This window comes from Manis javanica, chromosome 10 (genome assembly GCF_040802235.1).
Source record: "Manis javanica isolate MJ-LG chromosome 10, MJ_LKY, whole genome shotgun sequence".
Lineage (NCBI taxonomy): Eukaryota > Metazoa > Chordata > Mammalia > Pholidota > Manidae > Manis > Manis javanica.
This window is the reverse complement of record NC_133165.1, coordinates 24339686-24352706: the sequence shown is the minus strand read 5'-3', so window position 1 is coordinate 24352706 and position 13021 is coordinate 24339686. Positions and strand designations below refer to the sequence as shown.

The window sequence follows — 13021 nt, the reverse complement described above, 5'->3', positions numbered from 1 at the left end:
TCACTGTGCTCGGAGTCCACTGAGAACCCAAGAGGTGGATTTCTCAGAGGAGAAAGACCAAAAGAAAACCAAAGGGAACCATCTCTGGAGTGTGAAATTAACCCATATTCCTTACTGGCCTTATCCTCGAAGACGCTCATTAGCCACCGTAACCGAGCTTGCCCCTCCCGGTAATAGTCTTCAACCGTGATCGGGCCGGCGAGCATGGGAGCTGAAGGCTACCAAGGGAAAAAGGAAAAGCCAAGACAGTCAGAAGGTAGTGAAAGAAACCTGTCCTGACCCTTCAATTCCTGAGACGCAGGGGAGCCAGGCTGGGATGGGCAGGGGCAGGTGGACAGACCATACCAAGATCAGCGGGATCCCTTTCCTGGAAGGTACCAGTTGAAACTTCCGTCTGTGTGGCCAGGAGGTGCTGGGTGTGGCTGGAGAATCACAGGAGTTCTGCTCTCTGCATGTGGTTGTATCTGCAACTAAAGTAACAGACTTACTTTCTTCCTCCTCTCTTCCAGAAATGGGGAGATTTGTCTATCCAGCCTAGTTTTTAATGCTGAACTTTCACTAGGTGTCTCTGAAATACTATCTTCCATGGTTTGGGCTCTTGGATGGTGTTGGCAAGATTATTTCTAACAGTCAAGAAGACATGAAGTGGTCATTGCTCCAAATGTATGCACATGGTTGCTTACTGGACAGAAATTGCCTGGACTGCTCAGATTCCCCACCTAGGCTTACCTTACCCCGAACCCGCAGGTGGACTGAGTTATGCTATACAAGTCTGGGCCACCTTTCTCCCTTACCAGACCATAAAGCTGAAGGACAGGAACGTCTCTCTCTGTAACTACCAGACCCCACACAAATCAAGGCTCAGTACGTGTGTCCAGTGGGTCGTGGTCCATGCGCCCACCATACACACTACCGCCAACACATGCCACACGTTCATCAACTTACCCTGTTCTCCCTGGGACTCCTTGTCTACCAGCAGAGCAGAAGAGCCAGCTTCCTGAGAAACGTCCTCTTCCCTGTAGGAGGAAGAGGCACAATTAAGTTTAGAAAAGTGCTGGATAACTTCTTACACCCTCCTAACTACCAACTGACCAAAGTCTAGAACAACCATGACTAAGATCTCAGTGTGTCAAGACAATAAAAAGAAGCAAAGAAAATTCCTAAAGAAATGAAGGGAGGCAGTTCACAGTAGCCACAGAGACACCTTTGTCTTAAAACAAGCAGGAAACAATCTTCAGAACCTTACATACAACCTGCCAAGTTTCTGAGAGTCCTAGTCACACCTCTATCTCTAAGAAAGCGGCATTCTAGTTGGGCACCTAGGGGGTCAGCTGGGGTCTAGAATGTGAAGCCTGCTGCCCACCCCCATCAGTCACTCTGTTCACTCTGTCCCATGCAAGCCCTTCCCCTTACGCCGCAGCCCCTCACGCTGCAGCATAAGGTGGAGCAGAGGCTGATGTGGTCACTGTGTGATGACTGCAAAAGACGAAAGCGATTCAGGGTGGCACCGTCTCTGCCTTTTAGATGTGAACTGTTTTGATTCTCCAAATCGGAGTCTCAGAAAGCCTAAGAGCCAACTAAATTTCCCTCCTTTCCCACCCTCTCATTAATCCACACAGCAAATCACCGATTACCTTATTTTCTTTGCTGGCCTCTCTGGTGTCTGTGAGCGGGATGAGGCTAGGCTGGAGAAGGGTGAGGCACTGGGACGCCGCCTCTTCCAGAGCTAAAAGCCAAACACAAGTCACGTGACTGACCCTAATGAATAAAATAGGATCTGACCTTCAACATAATTCTGTGGCTCTAATCCAACACTGTATATAAACTCTCAAGTGGCTAAAAAAACATTTTTTTGTGAAGTGGGGCTTCTGAAAAGTGAGTCAATTGCCAGTATTTAAAAGGGCAGTCATTGGCCAAAGTTGGAAAAGTTGCATCAGAAAGAGCAGCTGATTCAAAGTAACTGTAATAAGACAGGGAGGGTAAGAAGGGCAAATTGGAGCAATAATAACTAACACTAAGTCATTATTATTCAGAGAAATAGAGGCATTGTGGTTATTAGTGTTTAAAAAGTTTCAAAAATACACCGAAGTACCAAAGCTGAAACAACGTGTTTGTACTTTAAAACACAAGAGGAAAACCAATTTGGGGAGGGGGTGTTGATGGATCAGGACTGACCAAACACTGTTAACTGCTGGAGCCACATGGAGGTTCATCATGATATTTTTCCTTCCTTTGTGTATGTATGACATTTGATGTAAAATTGTAAGAAGGGGCAGTGACTGTACGTCAGGTCTGTTGTGATCACTGATTGAGGAAATGTGTGTACAGTGCTCAGCAGAGGGCCTAGTGCAGAATAGAGCCAGGTAGACCTTCATACTGGTATCCTCTGCATTGCCATAACTGCTTGGCTGGGGCCTTCAGCTCCTATATTTGTCATTTATCATTAATGTGTCATTTATATTACTCTAAGAGCCTTCTGTACAGATGAAAACTTATGTCAAATTCTTTCTCCTCTCAAAAACCTTCTTCATGCATGCGTTACTTTTTTTCTAGCTCCTGTATATTGGGTGCCTGCTTACTGACAAACACTGTAATGGGTGCTTTTCAAACATTCCCTTCAATCTTTACAACAATCCTTTAGAGATGAGAAAAAGAGAGTTTAAGTCATTTACCTGTCCAAGAGTCTATAGCTACTAAGTGCCAAAGTCAAGATTTGAACCCAAGTCATTCTGGTAGCAAAACTTGATCTGTTCTCCAGTCTACACTACATCTTTTCTAAAAAGAATTACAACCACATATTTTTAAAACTTTCATTAAATTCCCAGAGCCTAGAGGATGAATTTATGACTCAATACAATTCAGATTCAATCTACCTTTTTAATCAAATTAGTACCATTTTTTGAATTATTCATCCTCTGTCCATTTATCTATAATAATGGCTCTGTCTTGTATTAGCTTTCCACATAGGCATTCTGGGCTTTCTAGTTTGTTCCACTGGTCCATAGCGATCATTCAAGAGTTGGTAACAGTTGTTAGCTTAGAGGAGATCTCAGCATCTGACAGAAGGTGGCTAGTAAACACTGCATAATCAACTAATAAATGCAAAGAACCCACTTCTTACACACCACCAGGTGCATGTACCTGAGAGATGCCTCCAGTGGAGCTGTAGGAACTGGAAATGGCATTGCGGCTGGACATACAGATGACACATGTGCACGTGTCCTTCAAGCAGCTCACAGCAGAGGTGGAGGGCCTCTCATGCAACTCACCATCTGAGCTCTGGGAACTGAGGCTGCTCTTCAGAGGCCCACGCCTAACAGGGAAATAAAATGGGAAAACACAGATGTGCTACTGAAAGGCACCAACATTGTTTTAAGGCTTCATCCACGGTCACAAAATCATTCTAACGTAATGGAAAAGGATAATGTTGTTAATTTTCCTGTTAATTCAGCTAAATATGTCTCACAAAGTCAGAAAGGGAAAGCTCAGTATTTTAAAAAATTAAATGTATGATTCTACTTACGTATACTCTAGGAAATGCACACAAATCTATAGTGACAGAATGGGGACCAATGGATGCCTGGCAACAGGGGCAGGATGAGAGGGAGATTTGAAGGCTCCACCAAGGGGCACGGGGAAACTTCTGGCAGTGATGGTGATGTTCATTATCTTGACTGTGGGGATGGTTTCATGGGTGTGAAATTTAGACAAAATAGCTATTGTGGCAAGTTACTCAAAACGTTCCTCTCTGGTTTCAGAGGAAAATTTATAGGACAATAATTCTGATAAAGATACATGTCAAAATTGATCAAATTGTACACCTCAAATAGGCACAGTTTATTTTTGTCAATTATATCTCAGTAAAGGAGTTAAAAAAAATTTAGGAGGAACCAACCCCTTTTTCTAAGATTCAAACTGAAACAAATTCCCTAAACATCTTTCCTGTGAAATAGTCATCCAACCGTTGTGACAGCACAGACGGCTCGCTCTCTCCTGGCTCATGAATGTCAACCACAGAGCAGTTTATCCCTGCACTAGAGGCAATCCTACTTCCTCTTTCACTTACTTTGCCTATGGATCCCACCTGGAGCCAAGCCAAGCCAATTGTCCTCCTTTCATGTGATAGTCCTTCAGATTTTTGCAGGCCATTATCCTTCCCTCCCTCATTTCCTTATGCCCCTGAGGTTTTCCTCCTCTGGGCTAGTGCTTATGTACCTTTAGAACCCCCTCACCCACCACCACCCCGTGACATCTTGAGTTGCTTCACTCGCAGTGAATTTCCTTGGTGTCTGCCTCCTCTTGCAGGGCAGCACAGCCAACCAGCAGCGCCCCGCGGACAGCAGGACTAAGGCATTCAGGACCACCACTGACTGTCGGCTTTTCTCTAGTACTTACGGAAAAGGAATACTACAAAATGCATGTAACCTGTGCCTAATGAAAGGCATGGCATTAAAGCTCTTGTTACCAAGCTCTTCCATGAGAGCCGAAGAAGGGGACCTGCTGTTCACACACAGGAGGTGGCCTCTGATTCTTTTGGGGAGTGATCTCTCTTTCAACAAACCCCAGGAGCCCGTGTGGGAGGCACGTTGAGTACTCTGCAGGGCGTGGTACCTTCTTTTACCCTCCCGACCAGCAGCAGATGTTTGGTCTTCCTCCTCCTCCACTGTCCTTTTCCTCCTCTTCCAACATTCGAGGGCAAGCAGAACAGCCTCCTTTGACCACGGGTCTGGGGCCTTAGGGATCTGCGCTGCTCTGTAACAGAAAACAGGATTCTAGCATTAAGATATTCTGATGATCATGCTCCATAGCATGAACTTCAGGCGCTGGAAATCAAATCTATCCAATAAGCAAAAGGGTAATTTATACACTCACACAAATGGCCCTTAGCTGTTAAAGCTACAGTCTTGGGAAAAACTCAGAAAATAAAAAACTGCTCAATAACTAAAACTTGAGATTTCTCCTTCACATAAGGAGCTTTTTCCTTTCCTCTGAGTTACAGTTACTCTGCCAGATGAACAACTGCAAGAGAATAAAGTGGACACACTGGGAGTTTTTTCCTCGAGCAATGCTCACATTGGCAAATGAACCAGGTTGCTCCCGGGAGGAGCACTCCTCTCTGTCGAAGGCCTGCACACCACTCTGGAATTACCAGGAGACAGCACACGCTTCCCGTGACCGCCATTCCAGCACAGCGTGGGAAGCACACGGGAATACGGGGCCTGCTGGATTGGGTATCTTCTTGGAGGTGTTATGCCAAACTGGTGTGGTGAAGTCCCACAGTCCCTGTGGAGAATGGGAGACACATTATGGAATCAAAGCAGCTTAGAAAAATGACAGAAATTTTAAATTCCTTAAGAACCATGTGGGTTCAGTTATTTTCCAGAGAGCTGAAGCTTCTAAGTAACACAAAACACAGCATTTTTATGGCAACTTTCCCCACTCTACCTAAGGGCAGAAAGTAGCAGGTACTTAACAGCTGTCCCTGCAATGGATTCAACAACTTTGAGGGGAAAATTGAAAAACTGCTCATACAAGTAAAACTACAGTGGAAGAAAAGTGTGGGTAAGGACGTGCAGGGACAAAGTTTACAAGAATCCTTCAATCTCTTGAGGACGTGCAGGGACAAAGTTTACAAGAATCCTTCAATCTCTTATGCTAAGTCATCAGAAATATACACCCAAAGTCAAACATTTTAAAAACCTGAATGTTCACATTTTCAAATAAATGTACTTATCAAGGATCTAGAGTTGTCACCAAAGTTTTGTATTTTGTTGTTATCACTTAGCTACTGGGACTAAAGGAGAACACAAGTCTTTTTAATCTAATCATCTTTATCAGCCAAGTTATATCCATTCAGGAGGTTTCCTGGGTACACCTCTTTGAGCTGGGCTGATACAATGTATTGGTCCAAAGATAAAAAAGTAATAAAACCTATTATAGTACTATACTGTACAGACAGATGGTATTCTCACGTGAAGCAGGGATATTTTAAGTGATTTACCAAGTATTCTCCTAACCCATACTGTATTAAATTTCAGAGCTTTAAGAAACTGAAAGAAGGATTTGCAACAACGTGAATGGGGCTAGACGGTATTATGCTCAGTGAAATAAGCCAGGCAGAGAAAGACAAGTATCAAATGATTTCACTCATCTGTGGAGCATAAGAACAAAGAAAAAACTGAAGGCACAAAACAGAACCTGAGAATGGACTAACAGATACCAAAGGGAAAGGGACTGGGAAGGGTGAGTGGGAAGGGAGGGAAAAGGGGAACAAGGGGCATTAGGATCAGCATACATGATATAGGGGGGTGGGCATGGGGAGGACAGTATAGCACACAGGGAAGTCAAGTAGTGACTGTATAGCACCTCCCTATGCCGATGGACAGTGACTGTAATGGGGTATGAGGGTGGGACTTGATAATGGGGGGAGTCGAGTAACCACAATGTTTCTCATGTAACTGAACACTAATGATACCAAAAATAATTAAAAAGTAAAAATAAAAGGAATAGAAAAATGACCCCAAAAAAAAGAACTGAAAGAAGGGAACAGTTCTGGCAGCACATCTCTTAGCAAAAGCAAAAGGGAGGCAGGACACGGTGGACGCGCACCAAGGTGTTTGAAGAAGTGAAAAGAGCACAGATCCCACTTAGGAATTAAGAAAAAAAACCGTCAACGTCAAGTCGTCGTTCTGGGGAGAGTCAGCGTGTCTTACCAGCGGGAAGGCCTCCGAGGGGACCCGAGGAAACGAGTGGGGACTGAAGGCTGAATGGGATCGGGGCGAGCCGAGGGAGCCGTCGGGGCGGGGCTTGCCGGGCGGGCGGGGCTTGCGAGGAAGGCCGGGCGCGGGCGCCGGCGCCTGGCCTCCGGATCGGGGGCGGGCTGCGGGAGACGGGGCTTGCTCAGAAATCCTCCCATTTGGAGCGACGAGCGAGCTCTGTCCGGCGGGCGAGCGGCTTCCGCGGCTCTCTCTGCCAGACTGCCTGCCTTCGCCAGTGCGCCTAGGCTAGAGGCGGGCCGGCATTGTGCGCTGGCGGGCATTGTGCGCTGGCGGGCCTTGTGCGCTGGTGGCGCGCGCTCCCAAGTTGCCGGGAGACGGCGCGCGAATGGCAGGCAGCTCGGGGCTCGCAGCTCAGTGCCCCCCAGGCCGCGGTGACCCACCAGCCAGCTCGGCCTGCGCGGCCACCTCGGGGCACCAGGTTCTCAGCACTAGACCCGTTGGCGAGACAGCAAAAAAGAAAAAGGAAAAGGAAAAGAAAAGCATTTTCCTAATTACTCTTTCTGCTAGTTCATTGTTAGCATATAGGAATGCCACAGATTTCTGTGTATTGATTTTGTATCCTGCAACTTTGCTGAGTCGTTAGTAATACTAATAGTTTTTTGGTGGAATCTTTAGGGCTTTCTATATATAGTATCATGTCATCTTCAAATAGCAACAGTTTACTTTTTCCTTACCAATTTAGATGACTCCTCTCCTTTTCTTGTCTCATTGCTCTGCCTAGGACTCTCAATATCCACTTCGTAGATCATGAATTGATGTTGGCTTGTATCAAATGCTTTTTCAGCATCTATTGACATGATCATATGGTTTTTAGCTTTCCTTTTTTAATGTGCTGTATCATACTGATTTTACAAATATTTTACCACCCTGGAATCCCTGGAATAAATCCTGCTTGGTCATAATGTATGGTCCTTCTGATGTATTTTTGAATTCAGTTTGCTATATTTTGTTGAGGATTTTTGCATCTATGTTCATCAAGGGTATTGGTTTATAAAAGTTTTTTGTAGTGTTTTGCATGGTTTTGGTATTAGAGTGATACTGGCCTCATAGAGTGAGTTTGTAAGTATTCTCTCCTCTTTTACTGTTTGGAATACTTTAAGAAGGATGGCTATTAGCTCTTCCTTAAATGTTTGGTAGAATTCAGATGTGAAGCCATCTTGGCGTGGGACTTTTGTTTGTTGGGAAGTCTTTTGATTACCAGTTCAATATTGTTATGATAATTTGTCGGTTCAGATTTTCTGTTTCTTTCTGGGTCAGTCTTAGTAGGTTGTACTTTTTAGAAATTTGTCTATTTCTTCTAGGTTGGTGCATAATTTTCCGTGGAATTCTCTAATAATTATTTGTATTTCTGTGCTGTCATTGTAACTTCATTTTCATTTCTGATTTTGTTTATTTCTGTCCTCTCTCTTTTTTTCTTGATAAATCTGGCTAAGGATTTGTCTATTTTGCTTATGTTCTCCAAGAACCAGCTCTTAGTTTCATTGGTTTTTTTCTATTAACTTATTATTATCTATTTTATTTATTTCTGCTCTGATCTTTTATTTATCCTTCCTACAAACTTTGGGTTTCATTTGTTCTTCTTTTACTAGTTTCTTCAGTTGTAAGTTTAGACTATTTATTTGGGATTGTTTTTATTTCTTGAGGTAGGCCTGTATTGCCATTTTGAAGCTCTTTGAAGCTTTTGCTGCATCCCACGTATTTTGAAGCGCTATGTTTCTGTTTCACTTGTTTCCACATATTGCTTCATTTCCTCTGATTTGTTTGTGGGCCCATTGGTCACCCAGAAGCTTGTTGTGTTGCCTCCTTTGTGGGTTTTCGATGTTGTTTCTTTCATGTAATTGATTTCTTACTTCATACCACTGTGATCTGAAATGATACTTGATACGATTTCAACCTATTTGAATATATTGATGCTGGAGATTTATTCTGGAGAATGTTCCATATGCACTTGTGAAAAATGTGCATCCTGCTGCTTTGGGTGGAATTTCCTGTATCTATCTATTGGGTCCAACTTGTCTAATGGGTTGTTCAAGGCCTGTGTTTCCTTATTTATATTCTGCCTGGATGATCTGTCCATTGATGTGTGGTGTTATAATCCCATAATATGATTCTGTTCCTGTCTATTTCTCCCTTTAGGCCTGTTAGTATTTGTTTTATAAATTTAGGTACTCTTATGTTGGGTGCACATTTATGACTGCTATACCCTCTTGTTTGATCCCTTATCATTATGTAATGTCTTTCTTTGTCTCTTGTTACTGTCTTTATGTCAAAGTCTTTCTTTCTGATATAAGTATTGCAGCTGCAGCTTTCTTTTAATTGCTATTTGCATAGTATATCTGGTTCATCCCTTCAGTTTCAGTCTGTGTGTGTCCTGAAGTCTGAAATGAGTACTTTATAGGCAGCAAATAAAGAGTCTTGTTTTTTTTTTTTATTTATCCATTCAGTCATGCTATGTCTTTTGATTGGAGCTCTTAGACCATTTACACTTAAAATAGTTATTGATGTGTATGTACTTATTGCCATTTTCTTCAATGTTTCCTGGTTGTTTTGGTTGCTCTTCTCTGATCCTTTCTTCTTCTCTTGCTTTCTTCTCTTGTGTCTTTGGGACATTCTTTAGTGCTGTGGTTAGGATCCCTCCCTCCCCTTTCCTTTTTGTGTATCTATTATAAGTTTTTAGTGTGTGATTACCAGAGGGTTCTTATATGACATCCTATGAATATAACAATCTATAATAAGCTGATGGTCACTTAAGTTCAAACATATTCTAATATCACTACATTTTTACTCCCTCTCTTCATTTATTGTATATAATATCTTCTTTTATACCTTCTCTTTAAATATTTTTCTTAACTAATTTTTAGATTAATTGCTTTTGTTATTTTGTCATTTTGACCTATGTTGTTAAGCCTCCATGTGTTTGTGATCCGTTTTGTTTTATTTCTAGTTCTGTACCTTTGTGATATGAGAAGGTGGTTAGTAGAATTTCAATCTTTTGGAATTTACTGAGGCTCTTTTTGTGGCCTAGTATGTCTCTTCTGGAAAATGTTCCATGTGCACTTGAGAAGAATGTGTATCCTGCTGCTTTTGGATGTAGAGTTCTGTAGATGTCTATTAGGTCCATCTGTTCTGGTGTGTTGTTCAGTGCCTCTGTGTCCTTACTTATTTTCTGTCTGGTGGATCTGTCCTTTGGAGTGAGTGGTGTGTTGAAGTTTCCTAAAATGAATGCATTGCATTCTATTTCCTCCTTTAATTCTGTTAGTATTTGTTTCACTGATGTCGGTGCTCCTGCGTTGGGTGCATATGTATTTATAACGGTTATATCCTCTTGTTGGACTGACCCCTTTATCATTATGTAATGTTCTTCTTTATCACTTATTACTTTCTTCCTTTTGAAGTCTGTTTTGTCTGATACAGGTACTGCAACACCTGCTTTTTTCTCCCTGTTGTTTGCATAAAATATCTTTTTCCATCCCTTCGCTTTTAGTGTGTGTATGTCTTTCGGTTTGAGGTGAGTCTCTTGTAAGCAAATAGAGACAGGTCTTGCTTTTTAATGTATTCTTTACTGTGTATCTTTTGATTGGTACATTCAGTCCATTTACATTTAGGATGATTATCGATAGATATGTACTTACTGCCATTGCATGTTTGGATTTGTGGTTACCAGAGGTTCAAGGGTAACTTTTTTACTATGTAACTGTCTAACTTTAACTCACTTATTATGCTATTATAAACACAGTCTGATGATTCTTTATTTCTCTCCCTTCTTATTCTTCCTCCTCAACTCTTTGTATGTTAGGTGTTTTATTCTGTACTCTTTTATGTTTCCTTTGGCTGCTTTTGTGGATAGTTGATTTTATTTTTTGCCTTTAGTTAGTATTTGGATGGTCTGCTTTCTTGGCTGTGATTTTATTTTCTCCGTTGACATCTATTTAGCCTTAGGAGTATTTCCATCTAGAGCAGTTCCTTTAAAATACCCTGTAGAGGTGGTTTGTAGGAGGCAAATTCCCTCAACTTTTGCCTTTCTGGGAATTGTTTAATCTCTCCTTCATATTTAAATGATAATCGTGCTGGATACAGTATTCTTGGTTCTAGGCCTTTCCGTTTCATTGCAATTAGTATATCATGCCATTCTCTTCTGGCCTGTAAGATTTGTGTTGAGAAGTCTGATGATAGCCTGATGGATTTTCCTTTGTAGATGATCTTTTTTCTCTGTCTGGCTGCTTTTAATAGTCTGTCCTTATCCTTGATCTTTGCCATTTTAATTATTGTATTTCTTGGTGTTGTCTTCCTTGGGTCCCTTGTGTTGGGAGATCTGTGCACTTTTATGGCCTGAGAGCCTATTTCCTTTCCCAGACTGGGGAAGTTTTCAGCAATTATTTCTTCAAAGATACTTTCTATCCCTTTTTCTCTCTTCTTCTTCTGATTCCCCTATAATGCAAATATTGTTCCATTTGGATTAATATTCTTTCATTCTTAGAGATCCGTTTATCTCTCTCTGCCTCAGCTTCTCTGTATACCTGTTCTCTAATTTCTATTCCATTAACAGTCTCTTGCACCTCATCCAGTCTGCTCTTAAGTCCTTCTATTGGTTGTTTCATTTCTGTTATCTCACTCCAGACTCCATCCCTTAGCTCTTGCATATTGCTCTGCAGGTCCATCAGCATGGTTATGACTTTTGTTTTGAATTCTTTTTCAGGAATATTGGTTATATCTATCATACCAGGCCCTCTCTCTGGGGTTGTTTGAGTGATTTTTCACTAGACCAGATTCTTCTGCCTTTTCATGGTGATAGAAGTGATCATCGGCAGGTGGCATGTGTGTCAGGTGGGAGAACAAAGTCCCTTCCTGCTTGCTGGTCGCCTTGCCCTTCTCTGCTGCCTGTGCCAGTTAGCCACACACAGGGAGTAGTCTCTGGGTTAATCCCCTGAGCTGCCGTGGACAGGTCCGCTCTCAGGATAGCCTAGGGCACTGCAGGGGCTTGCAGACGTGCCAGGTTTGCTCTCCTGTGAGAGTGGCTACCCTTCATGCCTGCCGGACCTTGCGCCGGCTTCCTCTGCCTGTGCCGGGCAGCTGCACACTGGCAGCAGCCTCTGGGTCTGTGCCAGTTAGCTGCGGGCTGGGAGAAGACTCTGTGTGGTTGCTGTGGGTGGGACTGCTCCGCAGCAGTGGTGGGTCAGCCAGTTTGCTTGCAGTGCCACTGGGGGGGAATGAAAGGCAGGCTGCTTATCACCATCAGAGGCTTCAAAGCTGCCTTGCCACCCAGGGGGTTAGGGTGCCTGAAGTTCCTCAAGATTCCCAGGCTTCTGGGCTGAGCGCGCTGAGACGATTTTGTCCACCTGTTAAACCCTTGTCCCTTTAAGACTTTTAAAGCACTGGCTTTCCTTTTGTCCCAAGAGAGCTGGCTGTGGGGACCTGCTGGCAGTCTCCATCTCAGATTTTACTTTTTCGTTTCCCTAATATTGAGCACACCATACAATGTGTGTCTGTGTTCCCGGTGCAGATTACTAAGGCTGATTATTTAGCAGTCCTGTGCTTCCACTCCCTACCCACCCTGATACTTTTCCTCCCACCAGTGACCTGGGGTGTGGGGAGTGCTCGGGTCATACCGGATCACAGCTTTGTATCTTACCCTTTTCATGAGATGCTGAGTTCTCACAGATGTAGATGTAGCCTGGCTGTTGTACTGTATCTTCTGGTCTCTCTTTTAGGAATAGTTGTATTTGCTGTATTTTCAAAAATATATATGACTTTGGGAGGAGATTTCCATCAGCCTTCTCATGCCTCCATCTTGAGCACCTCCTGCTTTGTTTTGATATTCCACAAATAACTGAAATCATATGATATTTGACTTTCTCTGCCTGGCTTCTTTCACTGAGCATAATCCCCTCTAGATCCATCCATGTTGTTGCCAATGGCAGAATTTCTTTTCTTTTTATTGTTAAGTAGTATTCCATTGTGTTTATGTACCACCTCTTCTTTATCCACTCATTGATTGATGGGCACTTGGGTTGCTTTCCTATCTTGGCTATTATAAATAATGCTGAAATGAACATAGGTGTACATATATTTTTTCAAATCAGAGATTTTGTTTCATTTGGGTAAATTCTTAGGACTAGAAATACTGGATCAAATGGTATTTCTATTTTTAGTGTTTTGAGGAAACTCCATCTGCTTTCCGCAGCAGTTGCATCAATTTACAGTCCCATCAACAATGTAGGAGGGCTCCTCTTTCCCTGCATTCT

The 13021-nt window shown here is 42.7% G+C and overlaps 1 long non-coding RNA gene across 1 annotated transcript; it reads right to left on the bottom strand.

Annotated features, from left to right (window-relative positions):
- Positions 1-1630: 1630 nt before the first annotated feature.
- LOC140843720 (uncharacterized) lies at positions 1631-4703 on the bottom strand. Its single transcript, XR_012121717.1, has 3 exons — positions 4612-4703; positions 3142-3313; positions 1631-1726 (listed from the first exon to the last, which is right to left on the bottom strand). It is a non-coding gene; the product is annotated as an uncharacterized lncRNA (long non-coding RNA).
- Positions 4704-13021: the final 8318 nt, after the last annotated feature.